Here is a 19,753-nt window from a genome sequence, read left to right as displayed (position 1 = left end):
TTTTTCCTTTTAAGGAAGAAGCACATGATTTGATATGTGTGTACGTTTTCAGAAGGTAGATCTTATGTACTATCCCAAAGGAAAAGAACACGTACATTTTGAAGAACTCCTTTGAAAAACATCTCTTTGATTAGAAATGATGTTTGCTTCTTTTCAAAATATTTCTTGGGCTTCCCTGGTGCTGCAGTGGATGAGAGTCCGCCTGCCGATGCAGGAGACACGGGTTCGTGCTCCGGTCCAGGAGGATCCCATACGCCGCGGAGCAGCTGGGCCCGTGAGCCATGGCCACTGGGCCTGCGCGTCCAGAGCCTGTGCTCCGCAACGGGAGAGGCCACAACAGTGAGAGGCCGTGTACCGCAAAAAATAAAATAAAATAAAATAAAGTAATAAATAAAAATATTTCTTGTACAGAATAAACAGAAATCTACCTCTTAGGGTACCAAATGTGGGAAGAGAGTTGTGATTCTCTATCATCACGGGTCCTTGAGAAATGTTAGGGATAGAGTCAATCACTTTCCTTTTGACCTTAGAATTGTACCCTATAAGCCATACAAAGACTCCCCAGTAAGGCAAAGACACCTCTATGAGATCTACCCTCAACCATCAACATTGTAGGTTCTGGAGCTAAAATGGTGAATACTACAAGGGATCTCTCCTTCAAGAAGAGAGCTTATAGAAGTATGAAAATATCCATTTATTGCTTGTTGCTTTATTTGAAGGAACTCTAAGGCCAATTCAAAATGTAGTCTAACATAAAGAGGGGGGAGGCAACCCCAAGTTTCCAGAAACTAAATACTTTCTCTTTCACAAATGAGGAAATGTAAATGAGAGGCCTCATCAGGATAGCCCCCACGTTTCCCCAAGTCTAGTGTATAATCTCTCAATGACAAGTGAAATATTTTGTCTTAGAACTGTTAAAAATATACCAAAAATGTCAACCCAGTATGGATAAAAGTAAGTTCAACTAAGGTTTTTAAAGTAAGCATTTTACAGATGGTAATCTAAGGAAGATGCATAGTTTTCCATGCAATACATCTTTCTTTTCCACACATGACTGCTAAACAAACAACTGAACCTGAGACTGATATAACAGAAATAAAGGCTCAAGTCCCAGGAAGACTACAGTCACCCTCTACTGCATGCAAGTAAAAACACATCTACAATAAAATGTGAATTCTAGAAGTAAGTTTGTTACAAACAGAACTATCCATTCTTACCCCAGCCCCAAGACCTTCCCCCTCACCATAAGTCTTTCCTATTTCAGGTCAGGACAACAGTGTCCACCCAGCTACTGAAATCCCCAAAATAGAAAGCATCTCATTATTCTTTTTCAATAACCATCTACCCCAACTCAAAGAATAAGTTTTGTGTAACATTTGAGTTTTTATTTTCATAACGTCAGAACAAAATTGGTAATCATCAACCCATCTCACAATCTACCTGTATACGTGGCTCTCACAGATGCCATAAACATATTAGCTATATCAATCAATAAATCTATGCTTCTTTCTTTGTGAAGTTTTCAATTTGTCAACCAAAACTCTGTTTTCATCTATAATTCCTCTAAAATAGTCACATTCAAAAAATGATTTATAAGAAATTAAAATATTTGTTAAAGTTTGCCAGGCCTGGCATAATATTTTTTAAAAAGTCTTACAAAATAAACGTTAGGTGAACTTATTTTTTGTAAATTAATTGTGTCATTTAATCTTCATGATTTATATTTTCAATGTTAATAATAACTTATACAAATGATACCTTAAAATCAATTAATGTTATATGAGTACAAAAAGTGCTTGCACAGATACAGCTCTGGAAATGATATTATATCGTTACCTTTTTTGACTTATGAATCACAATTTTCTAAATATTTAAACTGCACCTTTGCCAAAGATGCAATGTTTCTTTTTCCTTGTCAGTGAAGTACGTTTTCTTCTTCCTTGACAAGACAAAAAATGAACCACTCCAATTTATGAGTCATGAGCTAATCTTTTTTAAAAGACAGTTTTAGAATATAACTTCAAGTAAGTTTCCTCTAAGAATTAATGAATTACAATCTCTCAGAACCTTAGTCACTGAAGTATACACTTCTGAGAATAGAGGCAATGTATGAATTTGCTTAGAAACACTCAATGATATCTTTCATTATTGACAAACTAATTCTGTTGTACACAAATTGTCTAAAATTTTACTAAATGGCTTGTGGAAGCTCAAAGACTGATCATTAGAAATTCTCCCTTCCACTAGGAGGATGCAATGTTCTTGGGGCTGAGGTATAAAATGAATCATTTGACATTTGAATTCATAATTGTACTGGCAAAATTGATTCTGGGTATTTCACATGAGAGTCCAGAATTTTTCTGGGAAATTGGCATCATATGAAATGTGTTAATGTCACATTATTAAATACAGAATTCGGGAGCACAACTTTACAGTAGTTTGTGTGAAAACGTATGGGTGTTCATCTGCCCAGGAGAGCAATATGAGCCATTGGTGAGAACTGTGCTAAAAGATCATTTTTAGGAAAAAGTAAAGCTATGATTCTCATACAGATATAAAAAGGAATGCACATTAAAGATTTTACTTTACTTAGATGAGGAAATCAAGCAGATGTTGTAACTGAATGAAGGGAAAAGGAAGAAAAATTCATATGGAGTAAAGGAATGTTGAAATTAATTGCAAATGTGGACAAAACCAGTTTTCCACAGAAAAAAGGTACTCAATTAAAATCACTACTGCACAGAGAAGAGTTTATATATCTATTAGTTACCTGCAACTTACAAAGAGTTGCAAAATAGCTCAGAGACAAGAAACAGAGCTAGAATCTGATAACCAAGAAGGGAAATCTAAGAAGCCTGCATTAAAAAAAAGTACGTGTCTGTGTGTGTGTGTGTATATATATATATATATATATATATATAGAGAGAGAGAGAGAGAGAGAGAGAGAGAGAGAGGAGAGAGAGAGAGAGAGAGAGAGAGAGAGAGAGAGAGAGAGAAAGGATGCATAGTTTTTCACTGAATACATTTTTTTCTACACATGACTGCTTAATAAACAACTACAACCTGAGGCTGATATAATAGAAATAACGGCTCAAATTCAAGGGAAACTACTGTTACCCTGTACTGCATATAAGTGAGAACACATCTAAAACAAAATATAAATTCCAGACATAATTTTTTTAAAACCAGAACTACCCATTTGTCCCCAGCCCCAAGACCTTTTCTCTCACCCTAAGTCTTTCCTACTTCAAGTGAGGACAGCGTTGTCCACCCAGCTACTCAAATCCCCAGCTAGGAAGTGTCCAATTCTTCCCTTTCAATCACCATCCGCCCCAACTCTAAGGCAAGACAATGCATCATCAAGTCCTTGTTTGAACATGATAATCTCTTTTGGTTTACTGGAGGCCTCTCACTAGTCCCCAGACTCTACTCTTGCCTCCCCACAATTCATTTTTCTTAAAACAGCCAGCGTATTCTTTTAAAAATGAGATCAGATCAAGTCTCTCCACACTCAAAACCAATAGATAGCACTAGGATTTAGAATAAAATCCAAATCCCTTTTATGGGGCATCCTAAGGCCCCAGAATATCTGTCCCTGCCTATGTCCCTAACTTCAATTCTTCTCATTTGCCCGCTTATTCAACTTAGTCCTTATTTATTGGAATCCTCTTGATCCTTTGATCACACCAGCCTGGCTCCCATCTTTGCACTAACATTTTCCTTTATTTGGCTCTCTCTTGTCCCAGATTTTTGAATGCCTGGCTCCTTTTTTGGCTTTCAAAGGCAATTTCCTCAGGGATAACTTCTTGCTCCATTCAATATAATATAATGCTCAAGAACACTGTTTTTTATTTTATTTTTTTCATGGCAACTTACTGCTGAATAAAATTTTAAATTATTTCATGAATATCACCTATGTCCCTGCCCTAATAAGCAAATTACCTAATTTCAAGGACTGTATCTTTTTTGTTCATGACTGTACATAAACACACAATAAGATTCTAATACTGTTGGCCATCAGTCAATATTAGCTGAGTGAATTATACTTGTTTTCTTTCTTCAGGGAAGTGGATAAAGTACATTTTTCTGACGTATGATGAAAGTTCTAGAATTTGTGATAGATAAGTTCAGACTACTGAGGGAAGTCTGATTTAGAGAAAAGAGTAACTTAGAAGATCTGCAGGTATGTTAGCTTTAGGGCTAATGGGGAAGAGGAATTAGACTCATTTTCTTAGGTCTATCAGCATCTAATTCAAGAAAGACTAGCAGGAGTTTATTTATTTATTTATTTTTTGTGATACGCGGGCCTCTCACTGTTGTGGCCTCTCCTGTTGCAGAGCACAGGCTCCGGACGCGCAGGCTCAGTGGCCGTGGCTCACGGACCCAGCTGCTCCGCGGCATGTGGGATCTTCCCGGACCTGGGCACGAACCCATGTTCCCCGCATCAGCAGGCGGACTCTCAACCACTGAGCCACCAGGGAAGCCCAGGAGTTTATTTTTAAAGAAATCAGAATAAAGTCAATGCTGGGGAAATGCTGTAGGCTTTACAATGATAGCAAGAGAAGCTCCCCTACGTAACAGTGAGAGCTGGAATCAATGTCTCCAGTTTAGCCTGAGTATACATCTGATAGAGAAACATCAGCTTTCTAATTTGTTATACGGAGATAACAGTCTTATATTCTTGTTTCTATTCTATTTAGTTGTATAGATCCAAGGAGATTATTTATGAGGATATACTTTGAAAAATGAAATACAGTACTAACATGAAGCACCACTGTCATTAAACCCATCACTTAACCTCTAAATCTCCATTTCCCTATTTAAACTATCTCAAAATGCCTCTCCCTCTGCTTTTTGAGTCAGAGGTAAATGGAAAAGATTTTATTTTGCTGCTGATGGTAGCAATACAGGTTGCATTAGAAATGAATGGGATGGAAGGACTCTGTTGATTTTGTTTAACCCTGCAATCGGATCCACAAATGCACAGGGCATTCACAGAGTGGAAATTTATGCCTCCAACTAACAGTAATAAGGTAAGTTTACTTTAAAAATGATATTTGGGGAGTGTTCAGTTACTGTGAAGTTATGCCCCCAACCAAAACGTCATCCAGTTCCCTAGAATCATCCACATGTCTTCTGAAAAGGTTTCCTCATTTGCCTCATCCTTCTGGCTTGACTGATGGCTCCCACCCAGCCTAATCACTATCACAAAGCATATGTTGGTTTAGGCAATAACAGACCTTCATAGATCATTTACTGGATTCTCCCTTGACGTAAATTGTTATTTTTCTTTGTTTCTAGCAATAATAATACCGGGCACTGTGTAAAAACTAGCTACCATTGACTGAATGATTGCCAGGTTTTCAAGCACTGAGCTAAAAGCTCAACGTGCATTAACAATGATAATAACATTTGAGACAGACACTGTCACAAGTGCTTTGCAGTCATTATTAGTAACTCATTTCTTTCTCAAAAAACCCTGTGAAGCAGATACAATCTTCCCAAATTTACAAAACAGAAAAGTGAGGCACGATAATATTCCAGAACATGACAGCATTCACAGAACTGGTTACGTGGTTAAGTTGCGCTGGAGCTGTGATGGAAGCTCTTAAATGTCTTGCCACAATGCTGGAAAGCAGTTATTGTCTTCAGTAGAAAGATACTGAGATCAATTCTCAAAATTCTGAAGTGACTGGCCCTATTTGCATAGTAAAGACTATGTGATAGGCCAAGGACTCTGTCAAAGTAACCAGATTAGGTCCAAGATGGAATCACTCATGCTAAGCCCCACATCAGCAAACCAAAATTTATCTAAGTTTCCCTACCTGGGCTCTCCAAGCAAAGGAAGGCCCAGGTCAACCAACCAATCATGCTTGCCTGCTTACCAAACCCTTATCCAGCTCCTTGTTCCATATAAGGAAAGGAACTCTCATTAACCCATTAGCAAATGACCAGTACATCGTCCTTGACCCTGCTCACTTTGGTCTATAAAAAGCTCTCACCTTGTACTGCTCTTCAGAGCTCCTTTCTACCTGTTAGATTAAACAGTACCCAAGTCATGAATCACTGAATAGAAGTCAACTAGATCAGTAAGTTATCTGTAGAAAATTTTACTTTAACAACTCTACGGCGATCCTTTCCAAATCCATGATCTCAGCTCTTCCACATGCCTCACGAGCTTTATATCGTGAGAGAACACTGTGACCTCAGTTTCCTCAGGAAAGTGACTCCTCTCTGCCTAATCATATCATAAGGGAAACCAGGGCTAGAAACAGTAAATGTTTCCCAACAAATAGAACTAAACAGTAAAGTGTTTTAATCCCAGCACATCATTCATTCTAATCACTATATTCTCAGGGGCAAGTACTCAGCAAGCTGTGTGGGAATGACATGCACTGTTTCCATTAAAGTCATAACAGAATCTGTGCACAACACTCCTTCGAAAACAGCTCCCTTGCTCCTCTTCTAGTGAATATTAGCATCTGCAATGTGTTCTGTTTTGCCTCTGCATTCCTGGTCTGAAACTCTTTTCTGGAAAAAAGGCTTACAAAGAGTTTCTGGAAGTAAGAATTATAGACCCCCAGGGTACCTAAGGATAGGAAACTCACAAATTAATCCAATATGTAATTAGTTTTTTCCTTTTTCTCAGAGATAATAAAAATTAAGTGTTCTCACAAATATAGTAACTGAATATCCAAAACAATATTACTGAATCATATTGGCTTAAAATGTACATGATAGAAGACTCACTTGATTTTTGTCATCAATTAAAAGTTATTAAGTATTAAGGAAATTATATTTTATTTTTTTGGTCTGAACATGTTTTATGATTCCTACCTAATCACATCTCCTTCTAAAAAAATTATCTACCTTTTTTAGAGACAAGAGCTAACATGTCCATGTTTTATTTTATAATCATAGCTGATACCTTGTGAGTCATAGTTGTTCGGGTTGGACTAAGGAACTTGAACCCTTGGACTGGCAGAAGGCTGTGCTTTGTGGAGCCTAGTTCAAAAATAGGTTTCACCATTCATATCTTTCCCTGGGAATCTGGAAGGGTGTAATTGAGAGATTAGATAGTTAGAAACGGTAATAAAATAGTTTTTGAATAAAAAGGCAATAATTAATCTCAAACCCTTTACTTCTCGTATGGCAGAATTTTTCAACTTTGGCACTACTGATATTTGGGGCTAGAAAAAAATTTTTTAATTTTTACTTTATATTGGAGTATAGTTGATTAACAATGCTGTGTTAGCTTCAGGTGTACAGCAAAGTGACTCAGTTGTACGTATACATGTATCTACTCTTTATCGAATTTTTTTTCCCATATAAGTTATTACAGAGTATTGAGCAGAGTTCCTGGTGCTATACAGTAGCTCCTTGTTGGTTATCTATTTTAAATATAGCAGTATTATTATTGTTATTTTTACGCGGGTTGTTACCTGGTGCATTGAATGATGTTTGGCAGCATCCTTGAACTCTAATGACCAGAAGCCAGTAGAATCTCCTTCTTCAGTCCTGACAATCACAAATGTTTTCTGACATTGTCAAATGTCCCCTATCAAAATCACTTCCAGTTGAGAATCACTGCCTTATGGATCTTGAACCAGTAGATCAATATACATAGAAATCAAAAGGGGAAATTTAACAGCTGTCATTCTGGTAAAGCCAGAATACAGCTTGGAATTTAAAATCAAGACTTCTTTCAGGACTTTCCTGGTGGTCCAGCAGTTAAGACTATGCACTTCCACTGCGGGTTCAATCCCTGGTTGAGGAACTAAGATTCCCCATGCTGCGTGGTGCGGCCAAAAAAGAAAAAAAAAGGATTTCTTTCTTTCCCTCTGAAGTGAAACTAGTGAGAAACAGAAAGAACAAGAGAATGAGAATAAGAACGAGTGGTAAATTCTTGGCAGCCCAGGTCCCAATTCCCTCAATCATATTAGTTACATATTCCCAAATGAAGGAGTTGCTCTGAGAAGAAAAGAGGAAAATGCTTTCCTTACCCCAACAGAGGCAAGGCTTCCTATGTTATACATGAGATTAAAATACAAGTTAGAGAAAAAAATGTGTGCTGTAGAAAGGGGACAAAGATAATCTAGGAGAAGTAACCTACGCAAATAGGCAAGCTGGACAATGAAGATGTAGAAAACCAGCGTCAGCAGATAAGTTCCAGAGGTTGGAATGGGGAATACAGCAGATGGACACAGAGCACCAAAGACTCAGAGAGGGAGCAAAATATTTCTCTCTACGCCTAAGCTTCCAGGTCCAGTCAGAGTCCATATGTAATTATAACAACCATTGGTCCACTGCAATAATCTGACTGAATTCTTCCTCGTAACCAAATGAGCCAGATTCAAACACTGATACTGCTATCATTTGTATGAAAAGAAGAGTAACTAGTCAATAATGTCAATCCAAATCTGAACCCATGTCATTTTTTTAAAAATTCAATTTTAATAGCTAAAAGGCAGGCTTGATTTTTTCGTGGATTTTTTTTTTTTTTTGGTAGTACACGGGCCTCTCACTGCTGTGGCCTCTCCCGTTGCAGAGCACAGGCTCCGGACGCGCAGGTTCAGTGGCCACAGCTCACGAGCCCAGCCGCTCCGCAGCATGTGGGATCTTCCCGGACCGGGGCACGAACCCGCGTCCCCTGCATCGGGAGGCAGACTCCCAACCACTGCGCCACCAGGGAAGCCCTTTTTCGTGGATTTTTAAAGCAGTTTTGAGACAGAAAGAAAAAGAATAAATGGCATTTTGCATCTTTCCTGGCATCCCAAGACCTTAAACAGCTTAAGACTAGGAGATAACTTCCTTTCCTCTACTGATTTTTCCCTTTTAGTTAGGTGCCTTTATAATAAGTTCAGTTATCTTTCTCTATTATATTTTTGTGAAAACTGCTTTTCTCTGCCAGAGATTGTATCTACTTCCTACACCCTTAAGAGATTCTATTTTCTTCTACAATTTTCAGTTCCTCAGAGTGCCTTGTCTAAATTTTCTAAATGTAGCACTGTAATCAAGGTTTCTAACTGTAAAAAAACAAAAACACAACAACAACAAACAGGCCTCAAGTTTCATATTTTTAGAACAATGACCAGGTGTTACTATGAAAAACCAGTTTCAGTTTGTCACTGATAAGACAAACTAAACTAAGAGGACTTTTTTCTTTACCCTCCCAAATGCGTTAAATGTACTATCCTCACCTCTATTTTTTTTCTTCCTTGCATTGCTTAATTCACCTTTTATGATGGCAAGCATCAGGCAGGTCTTAAAAAAAAAAAAAAACAACTTCATCGTTTGCTATCATACGCCTTAAACAATGAGTCATCTAAAGAAGTGAACATTCTTGTTATTTCAAATCATTACTGAAAATTAGAAGCAAATGAAGCTAGAATATAAGTCTCAGAATTTTAAAAACTTGAGAAACATTAAAGAAAACGCAGTTCATCTCCCACTGTAGCTGGAACAAGTAAACCCCAGAAAACTTTGCTCAAGGCCAAACAATAAGTAGGTCTGAGAGTTGAACCTAGATCATTTTACTCTAAATACTGTTCACCACTCTCTGGCCCTACCATTATAACACACTGTCTCTATGTCTTTCTCTACTGTGTCATATGTAGTCACCATGTAACTAAAAAGTATACTGAGGATTTAATTTTTCTATCAGGTAGGTTCACATTGAACCACCCTAGGCATTATGAGGGGAAAAATAGAAGCTAATATTTATTATCCACTCTGTGCCAGGCATTTGGCTAAGGAAACTGTATGCAAGTATCCCATTTAATCACCAAAATGTTTGCAATCTATGAAGTAGGCACCAAGGCAGTCTTACTCAGGGTTCAGCTGTAGAGCATAGAATCTTTCCTAGATACCTGAAGTAGAAAAGCTTATAATTAGAGAGAAGGGAAGCAACAGACCCTAGACTGAGGTTCTGGCCACACCAGGCTGCCACAGCAGCTACTGCCTCTGCAATGGTGAGGAAGCAGATTCTCAAATCAGGAAACACCGCTGAAGCTGATGACTCCAGCAACTGAGAACCTCTGCCACCATCTGCACCAGAAAATTCCAAATCCATGACCCCGTGAGAATGTGTGACTTGCAGAACTAAAATCACATCCAGAACCATAGCTGTAAAGGAGCTGGGGAACATCCTGAAGAGACTGGAAAGGGAAGAAGTATAGGAAGGCACACAAGAAAGCAGTGGGAGTGGATACTGCAAAAGTCAATATAAACAAATTTACAGAAAACTCCAAATGCCTTCTGAACAATTTCTGATCCTCAGGATCAAAATCCCAAAAAGTATAATAACATCACTTTTATAATAAAATAATGAAAATTAATTTGAAGACAATATTAGATTGAAAGTCACTGTAGGAGAGAAAGGGTTTCCTAAAAGAAAATTGTAATCTGGAAAAAAAAAAAAAGAAAGTGTTTCTTTTCTGAGTTAATGTCATGTTAATATAAGTCTAACATCTAGAAGTAACTTGTAATTACAATCATTTATTTTATTTATTATTTTCTGCTTTTACTAAAATGAATTTAGTACATGGTTAGGTTTTGGATAGCTGCCATCCACACTAAAATGAACAGTAATGAAACTTGCTATTAGTGCTTTTAAGAGCATGCTAATGTTACTCATTAAACACTGGATGGATTGTTTCTCAGCCCATGTTCCATGGTGGCTGCATTTGATTATGTATATGTTGGCCGAAATGCTGGCAAATGACATGGACTGTCCTCCCAGAACACGCATGGAAATGAAATGTGTGCATCCTGAGGCGAGCTGGGTGAGAAAAGTTCGGCACTTAATGAAATCAACAAAGAGCCTGTTTGTCAAGGGTGACTTGAAGTGTGTGTAAATGATCCTTGCCTCCATAAGCACGATGAGGTGATTTTAACCATCAGTGATTTTAGGTGATTAAACACCTCTGGTCTGCTGCTCCCATTAAGCAGCACCATTACTTTCATCCTTGCAACAAAGCTAAGGTTTATGCTTTATTAGGGAGTCTGTGGTGACTAGATGTGTCATTATCTGTCCTACCATCCACCACTGGGTTTAGAATTTTTACTTCAAAATGACCACCATTCACTCTTTCAGATTCCTTCTAGTTTACTATTTAATGTGTGCTTGCTCTGCACTATTCTCGATGAGCTCATGCTGTTTATGTTTCCAGAGCTTTTTAAGACTCATCCTTGAATAAAGATTAGGAAAAAGTCATTTGCGTTTCCTCCAAAGAACAGCTATTAGATGGGTAATGGATCCTGGAGCTCAGATTGTTAAATATTCAACTGTCCTTCTGGATCATCAGGAGGTGCATATCCCAGTTTGACAGGGACAAAGTTAGCCTATAAAAGGACCCAATTTCTCTGGTTAAGGGCTGTGAATCTCATTTTATAGGGTATGCAAGAATGATCAATGATTTTATTTTCATTTAATCAAATTATATTCAGCCTCAAAAGCCTAATGGGCTGCTAGGAGATTCTGATCTCTGCCATTGCTGGCTGTATCACCTTCAGGGTTCACCCATAATTTAGGACATTCTAGAGAAAGAGCTTCATCTTGCAGTCTTCTGTGGCCACAGCAGAAATCCTCATTATGCAAGTCTATAATCTAAAAGCTATTTGATTTTACGCCATGTATGTACCTGGGGATGTACGCTGAGACTAGGAGCCTCTAGAATCTCACCTTCAAACTGCTTCCCATTCCTTCCAAAATCCTGTCACCATCAATGTGCATCCTCCAAAATTCCAATCCTAAACATAGGCACTTAGTATCATCTTTCCAGGATGCTCAGCCTTTAAAGATCAAAACCCAGGAGAGGAATATATCTTCCAGGAAATTTCTGCAAGTTAGCACTGAAATACAAGCCTGCCCTGAGACAAAAGAGCATAAAAGGTGCTAAGATACTTTTGTGAAATGTGGCTGGGGAGGATTCAGACGAGGAGAAAACAATTAAGAAGAATTATTTCCATAAATTATTCTGAATACTTACTGTGTGCCAGGCACTGTTTTAAGTGCTATATTTGAATGGTGTTTTACTAAGCTCTCAAGATAAGTCCCAAGTGAGGATTAAATGAAACATCACTAATACATGCCAAACAACTATTTTAAGCACATTCGAAATATCATTACCTCATATAATCACATAACAACTCTATCAGGTAGGAACTACTGTTATCACCAAATGAAGAACTAAGGTATAGAAAGATAAGTAAGGTGCTGAAAAGGGGTCACTGGACCTGTATGGAAGAATGTTTTTTAAACGGGACATTGGCCTTAAGCACTTAGAAATCTAAGATAAGCATTTTAAAGTGATTCCAAACAGGGCTACATGAATGGCCAGAGTGGACAGCTTCTCTGTGCCAAAAGATACATAATCATAGATCAAAAAACAATTACCACTTTCAGTGTGTAAGATATTTTAACAGCTATTTTGTTCTAACAGTTATTAAAGTGAATATAGAACTGACTTATATCAGTGGTTTCACTTTTCATACTTAATTACCCAGTTACCCTTATAAAGCACTAAAGAAAATATGGGGGAGTCAAGATGGCAGACTAGGAGGGCATGAAATTCGCATCTTGGCACAACTAGGGCACCTACCAGGCACCGGTAGGGGACCACAGACGCCTAAGGGGACGGGAGGAACTCCCAGCAACCAAGTACGACATGGGACATGGGGAGAGTGAGTGGGGAGGAGAAGTGGAGGTGGGACTGGACTGGCGCCCCTGAGGGGCAGCTGGGGGAGAGGAAGAGATCCCACACCTGGAGGGGGAAATTGGGGGACCACTGGGAGGGCAGAGGATCAAAAGGGAGGGTGGCTAGGTTTCCCCTACTCTCTTGGGCCCCAGAAGCCTGATGAAATCCCGGACCTGATCCTCTGCCCACCTAAACCCCTCCAGCTGCGTGGGTCCTGACGGAGTGGGAGGGAGGAAAGGGGGAGCAAAAGTAAAGGCCAGACCTCTGGGACCTGCACCCCTGAGGGGCAAATGGGTGGGGGTAGGAGTTCCTACACTCAGTGGGACCAGCCCACAGTTAGGGTCCAGCGGCGACTGTGGAGACCCTGGGGGAGACCATGGGGGAGGGCGTGGAGGAACAGAAAGGAACACGGCCAGCGCTTTCGCTGCCCACTTAGGCACCGGGGAGCCTGTTGGGCTCCCAGGCCTAATCCTCTGCCCTGGGAGCCTCCCTCCTACCAGGTAGAGCCCAAGCCCTGCCCCTACACCCCCACCCAGGGCCCCACCTCTACACTCGGAGACCCCTTCTGAGACCCCCTCCAAACACCCTGGGCCTAAACCCCGCACACACACCCTCACCCATGGCCCTACCTCCAAACTCCCGAAATCCACACTCCAGAGAACCCCTTTGGATGTGCTGCCTCTCCCATTCTGTGTAGGTCCTAGGCAGAGGCCCCACCACACACTTGAATGTTGCCCAGCCTAGTCCCCACACCCAAGGCCTTTTCTGGCTGTGTGGGTCCTGAGTCTAGGCCCCGCCCCACACTCAAACGTCACCACCCTGGCTAGGCCCCGCCCAACCCAAAACCCTGCCCCTGCCTAAGTTCCACCCCCCCACCTAAACTCCACCCCCAAGAGCCAAGGCCTTTTTTTTTTTTTTTCCTTTTCTCTTCTTTTAGGTCGGGGTGCTGTTTTACCTTCTTCTTGATAATTCATTAATATAATTATTTTTTTCTAATAAACCTTTTATTTTTCTAATTTTATTTTATTCTCTATACTTTGTTATTGTTCTGCTCCTTTTGGGTTGTTCCCCCCCACCACTTTTTTTTCTTGTTTCTGGTGTGGTTTTGTTTTCCCTTGTTGCAGTTGCAGTTGTTTCAATTATATTTTTATTTTTCCTAATACATTTTTTATTGTTCTAATTTTATATTTATTCTTTGTTATTGTACTGCTCCTTTTATTCTTTTTTATTCTTTTTTTTTAATGATGCTATGCAGCTTGCAGGTTCTTGGTTCCCAGGCCAGAGGTCAGGCCCGAGCTCCTGTGGTGGGAGCACGAAGTCCAAGCTGCTGGACTAACAAAGAACCTCAGATGCCAGGAAATATTAATTGAGGTGAGGCCTCCTGGAGGTCCTCATCTCGGCACCAAGGTCCGGCTCTACCTAACTTCCTGCAAACTCCATTGAAGGAAGCCTCAGGCCAAACAACCAGTAAGACAGGAATACAGCCCCTCCCATCAAAAAAAAAATGAAACAACAAAAATTATGTTACAGATGAAGGAGCAAGGTAAAATCCTACAAGACCAAATAAATGAAGACAAAATATGCAACCTACCTGAAAAGGAATTCAGAGTAAGGACAGTAAAGATGATCCAAAATCTCAGAAACAGAATGGAGAAAAACACAAACATTTAACAAGGATCTAAAGGAACTGAAGAGCAAACAAACAGTGATGAACAATGTAATAACTGATATTAAAAATACTATAGAAGGAATCAATAGCAGAATAACTGAGGCAGAAGAATGGATGAATGAGCTGGAAGATAAAATGGTGAAAACAACTGCCAGGGAGCAGAGTAAAGAAAAAAAAAATGAAAAGAACTGAGAACAGTCTCAGAGACTTCTGGGACAACATTAAACACACCAACATTCGAATTATAGTGGTTCCAGAAGAAAAAGAGAAAAAGAAAGGGTCTGAGAAAATATTTGAAGAGATTAGAGTCAAAAACTTCCCTAACAAGGGAAAGGAAATAGTCAATCAAGTCCAGGAAGTGCAGAGAGTTCCATACAGGAAAAACCCAAAGAGAAACACACCAAGACACATATTAATCAAACTATCAAAAATTAAATACAAAGAAAAATATTAAAAGCAGTAATGGAAAAACAACAAATATCACACAAGGGAATCCCCATAAGGTTAACAGCTGATCTTTCAACAGAAACTCTGCAAGCCAGAAGCGAATGGCAGGACATATTTAAAGTGATGAAAGGGAAAAACCTACAACCAACATGACTCTACCCAGCAAGGATCTCATTCAGATTTGACAGAGAAATTAAAACCTTTACAGACATGCAAAAGCTAAGAGAATTTAGCACCATCAAACCAGCTTTACAACAAATGATAAAGGAACTTCTCTAGGCAGGAAACACAAGAGAAGGAAAAGACCTACAATAATAAACCCAAAACAATTAAGAAAATGGTAATAGGAACATACATATCAATAATTACCATAAATGTAAATGGATTAAATGCTCCAACAAAAAGACACAGACTGGCTGAATGGTTAAAAAAACAAGACCCATATTTATGCTGTCTACAAGAGACCCACTTCAGACCTAGGGACACATACTGACTGAAAGTGAGGGAATGGAAAAAGATATTCCATGCAAATGGAAATCAAAAGAAAGCTGGAGTAGCAATTCTCATATCAGACAAAAGAGACTTTAAAACAAAGACAAGAGACAAAGAAGGACACTACATGATGATCAAGGGATCAACCCAAGTAAAATATATAACAATTGTAAATATTTATGCACCCAACAAAGGAGCACCTCAATACATAAAGCAAATACTAACAGCCATAAAAGGGGAAATCGACAGTAACACAATCATAGGAGGGGACTTTAACACTCCACTTTCACCAATGGACAGATCATCCAAAATGAAAATAAATAACGAAACACAAGCTTTAAATGATACATTAAACAAGATGGACTTAATTGATATTTATAGGACATTCCATTCAAAAACAAGAGAATAAACATTCTTCTCAAGTGCTCATGGAACATTCTCCAGGATAGATCATATCTTGGGTCACAAATCGAGCCTTGGTAAATTTAAGAACATTCAAATTGTATCAAGTATCTTTTCCAACTACAACTCTATGAGACTAAATATCAATTGCAGGAAAAATGTGCAAAAAATACAGACACATGGACGCTAAACAATACACTACTAAATAACCAAGATATCACTGAAGAAATCAAAGAGGAAATAAAAAAATACCTTGAAACAAATGACAATGAAAACATGATGACACAAAAACCTATGGGATGCAGCAAAATCAGTTCTAAGAGCGAAGTTTCTATCAATACAATCCTACCTTAAAAAACAAGAAACATCTCAAATAAACAACCTACATGTAAATGAATGAAATTAGAACACTCCCTAAAACCATACACAAAAATAAACTCAAAATGGATGAAAGACCTAAGTGTAAGACCAGACACCATCAAACTCTTAGAGGAAAACATAGGCAGAACACTCTATGACATAAATCACAGCAAGATCCCTTTTGACCCACCTCCTAGAGAAATGGAAATAAAAACGAAAATAAACCAATGGGACCTAATGAAACTTCAAAGCTTTTGCACAGCAAAGGGAAACATAAACAAGACGAAAAGACAACCCTCAGAATGGGAGAAAATATTTGCAAATGAAGCAACTGACAAAGGATTAATCTCCAAATCATACAAACAACTCATGCAGCTCAATATCAAAAAAACAAGCAACCCAATCCAAAAATAGGCAGAAGACCTAAATAGACATTTCTCCAAAGAAGATATACAGATTGACAACAAACACATGAAAGGATGCTCAACATCACTAATCATTAGAGAAATGCAAATCACTAATCATTAGAGAAATGCAAATCAAAACCACAAGGAGGTATCACATGACACTGGTCAGAATGGCCATCATCAAAAAATCTCCAAACAATAAATGCTGGAGAGGGTGTGCAGAAAAGGGAATCCTCTTGTACTGTTGGTGGGAATGTAAATTGATACAGCCACTGTGGAGAACAGTATGGAGGTTCCTTAAAAAACTAAAAATAGAACTACCATACAACCCAGCAATCCCACTACTGGGTATATACCCTGAGAAAACCATAATTCAAAAAGAGTCATGTACCAAAATGTTCATTGCAGCTCTATTTACAATAGTGAGGATATGGAAGCAACCTAAGTGTCCATCAACAGATGAATGGATAAAGAAGATGTGGCGCATATATATATACATGGACTATTACTCCACCATAAAAAGGAATGAAATTGAGTTATTTGTAGTGAGGTGGATGGACCTAGAATCCGTCATGCAGAGTGAAGCAAGTCAGAAAGAGAAAAACAAATACTGTACGCTAACACATATATATGGAATTTTAAAAAGCCGTACTGATGAACCTAGTGGCAGGGCAGGAATAAAGATGTAGACGTAGAGAATGGATTTGAGGGCACAGGGGAGGGGGCAGGCGATGCTGGGATGAAGTGAAAGAGTAGCACTGACATATATACACTACCAAACGTAAAATGGATGGCTAGTAGGAAGCTGCTGCATAGCACAAGGAGGTCAGCTTGGTGCTTTGTGACGACCTAGAGGGGTGGGATAGGGAGGGTGGGAGGGAGGCTCAAGACGGAGGGGATATGGGGATATATGTATACATATAGCTGATTCACTTTGTTGTACAGCAGAAACTAACACAACATTGTAAAGCATTTATACTCCAATAAACATGTGAAAAAAAAAGAAAATATGGGGCAATCTAAATAAATTATGTAAATTACAGGTTGCACAGGGATTTGGAGAAAACAATGGCAGTGGTACACAATCCCTGTCGTTCAGACAATTCTGCTCTTGGTATCGGTAGGCAGGAGTGTTAGGTATGTGAAAACATGATGGAAGAACACATGCTAGCATGTAAAGGAGGCCAGGATTCCTCCCTGTGAATGGAGGTGTTCAGAGACATTATTATACACTCACATGAGGCATATTCAGGAAAAGGGAGATTGCTTTGGCCAAAACAGAGTTAGTAAACCAGAAGCAAACTGCAACTGATCCTAACAAAGTGAACAGTAATGGTGGAAATATCAGCAGAGGCTAAATTATGAGGAGCTTTGAATATTAACTTTAGACTTGCTTATATAGTTACAAACGCTCATGGTATATGTCAATTTTTTCTTTCAATGTTGCATATAAAAGTGATACAAGCTCCTAATGAAAATTTCAATCAGTAATTAAATGTATAAATTTTTAAAAATCTATTTACTTTTATTTCTAAGAGGTAACTGTTCTAATAAAATAGGGTATAGCCTTCCAAACTTTGTCTGTACATACACATGTACATATGTAAACACATACTTATTTTCTCAACTAAATTGTGTATCTACTCTAAAATCCCTTATAGCTTGCTTTCTTATTTGACAATCCATCTTGGGGATTTTTCTATGTTAAGCCAGGTAGATTTATCTCTTTTAATAGTTACATAGTATTCTACTTTGCAGATACAGCATTATTGATTCAACCAAGCCCCTGTTGATTGGCATTTGAGTTCACTGATGATTTTGAATAGACAACAAAAACTTTAAAGAAAAGAAACTGTTTAAATATAACCATTAAAATATCTCACATACTAAGAGTGGTAATTGTTCTTTGATCTAGAATAAAACATCCTATTGCACAGATGAGCTGTCCACTCTGAACATCCATACAGACTTGTATAGAATAATGTTAAAAATTTAAAGCAATGTGCCAGAAGATGATTTACAGAAGAAATCTTTAACTTTTTTCTAATCATAGATTTCCTCTAAAAATCAGATCAAAATCTGATTGTAGTATTTTGCATTCAACGTCAGGGGCTGAACCTTTGAAATTTATAAGTGGAGAACATCATGTATTATATAGAGCCAGGACTCCAGATAGTGAAAATAGCTGATTATTGCAAGTGCTTAATTATGGTAGCAACAATTAGAATAAGGGGGAAAAGACTGATGAGATATCAAGGAAAACTATCAATACAGCTTGATAACTAATTGCACAAGAAGAGTAAAGGGGAGTGTATACTTAAAAGTGGTTTCAAGGTTCTGATTTGGGGTGAAATAATGATGGTTTTAATTGTCACTTGACAACTTTTTCACATCAGAAAGAAGATAGAAAGAAAGACAGAGAGACAGGAAAAGGAAGGAAGGGTGGGAGGAAGGGACGGAGGGAAGGAGGAAGGAAGGGAGGGAGGAAGAAAGGGAAAGAAAGAAAGAAAGAAAGAAAGAAAGAAAGAAAGAAAGAAAGAAAGAAAGAAAGAAAGAAGGGAGGGAGGGAGGGAGGGAGGAAGGAAGGAAGGAAGGAAGGAAAGAAAAGAATACCTCTAATGTCACTTGGTCAAGAAAAGTGGGAAAGGTCGTTACATGATTAAGGCAAATTCATATTAAAAGAACCAGGACCCTACAAGAATCTGATACAAAGGGGTAATACTACTACACTGAACGGAAAGACTTTCCTTCCAAGGAGACACTTTTATTTCCCTAAAATATCAAGATGCAATAGAATCCTCTTCTAACAAGTACTGTGAACCATTAGGTTTCAGGGAAGTCAAACAAAGACAGTCCTACAAACAAAACCTGCATTCTTTGAAGGAAGTGTAAATTGAGACAAGCTGAAAAGAAACCATTTCACTGATCTCAGGGTATCAATAATTCACAGGTAATGATCAATAACTGGCCACCCTAGTTGATCTGTAAATCAAAGCTGTACCACACAGCACTCCATTGCTCTTCATCAGCATCTTTATACATTATAATGCAACTTTTACTCTGTGCTTTCAATAATCAAATCTGCTGATATGAGATCTGGTTGCAGTTTCTAAGAACAGAAACCCATGGTGGTTCTAAATTATTAAATGCAATTTTAAAATGCAAAATGTTCATTTTTCTTCGTCCAAAAAAACCCTTACATACCGTGTTGATAGCAAAATGGATGGTATTAAAGTTACAAACTAATGATTAAAATCACAAAAGCAGATAGAATGGAC

At 38.4% G+C, this 19,753-nt stretch overlaps 1 long non-coding RNA gene across 4 annotated transcripts in view; it reads right to left on the bottom strand.

Annotated features, from left to right (window-relative positions):
* LOC149749735 (uncharacterized) overlaps window positions 1-14,627 on the bottom strand; it is a 76,216-nt gene extending 61,589 nt beyond the window's left edge. The window contains exons 1-5 of one of the 4 annotated variants that reach the window (XR_016392492.1): window positions 13,328-14,625; window positions 11,684-11,871; window positions 9,201-9,264; window positions 7,443-7,518; window positions 6,929-7,050 (exon numbers count right to left, since the gene is read on the bottom strand). This is a non-coding gene — a long non-coding RNA (uncharacterized LOC149749735). Of the gene's footprint in view, window positions 1-6,928; window positions 7,051-7,442; window positions 7,853-9,200; window positions 9,265-11,683; window positions 11,872-13,327 lie in introns of all 4 variants that reach the window. The other 3 variants (XR_016392490.1, XR_016392491.1, XR_016392493.1) reach the window with 3 other exon arrangements.
* Between the last annotated feature and the right edge of the window lie 5,126 nt (window positions 14,628-19,753).

This window comes from Delphinapterus leucas, chromosome 3, assembly GCF_059928025.1.
Source record: "Delphinapterus leucas isolate spDelLeu-1000000601 "Yukka" chromosome 3, BTC_Dleu_Yukka2, whole genome shotgun sequence".
Taxonomy (NCBI): domain Eukaryota; kingdom Metazoa; phylum Chordata; class Mammalia; order Artiodactyla; family Monodontidae; genus Delphinapterus; species Delphinapterus leucas.
The sequence above is the reverse complement of the archived record's forward strand: the minus strand, read 5'-3'. Positions and strand labels throughout refer to the sequence as shown.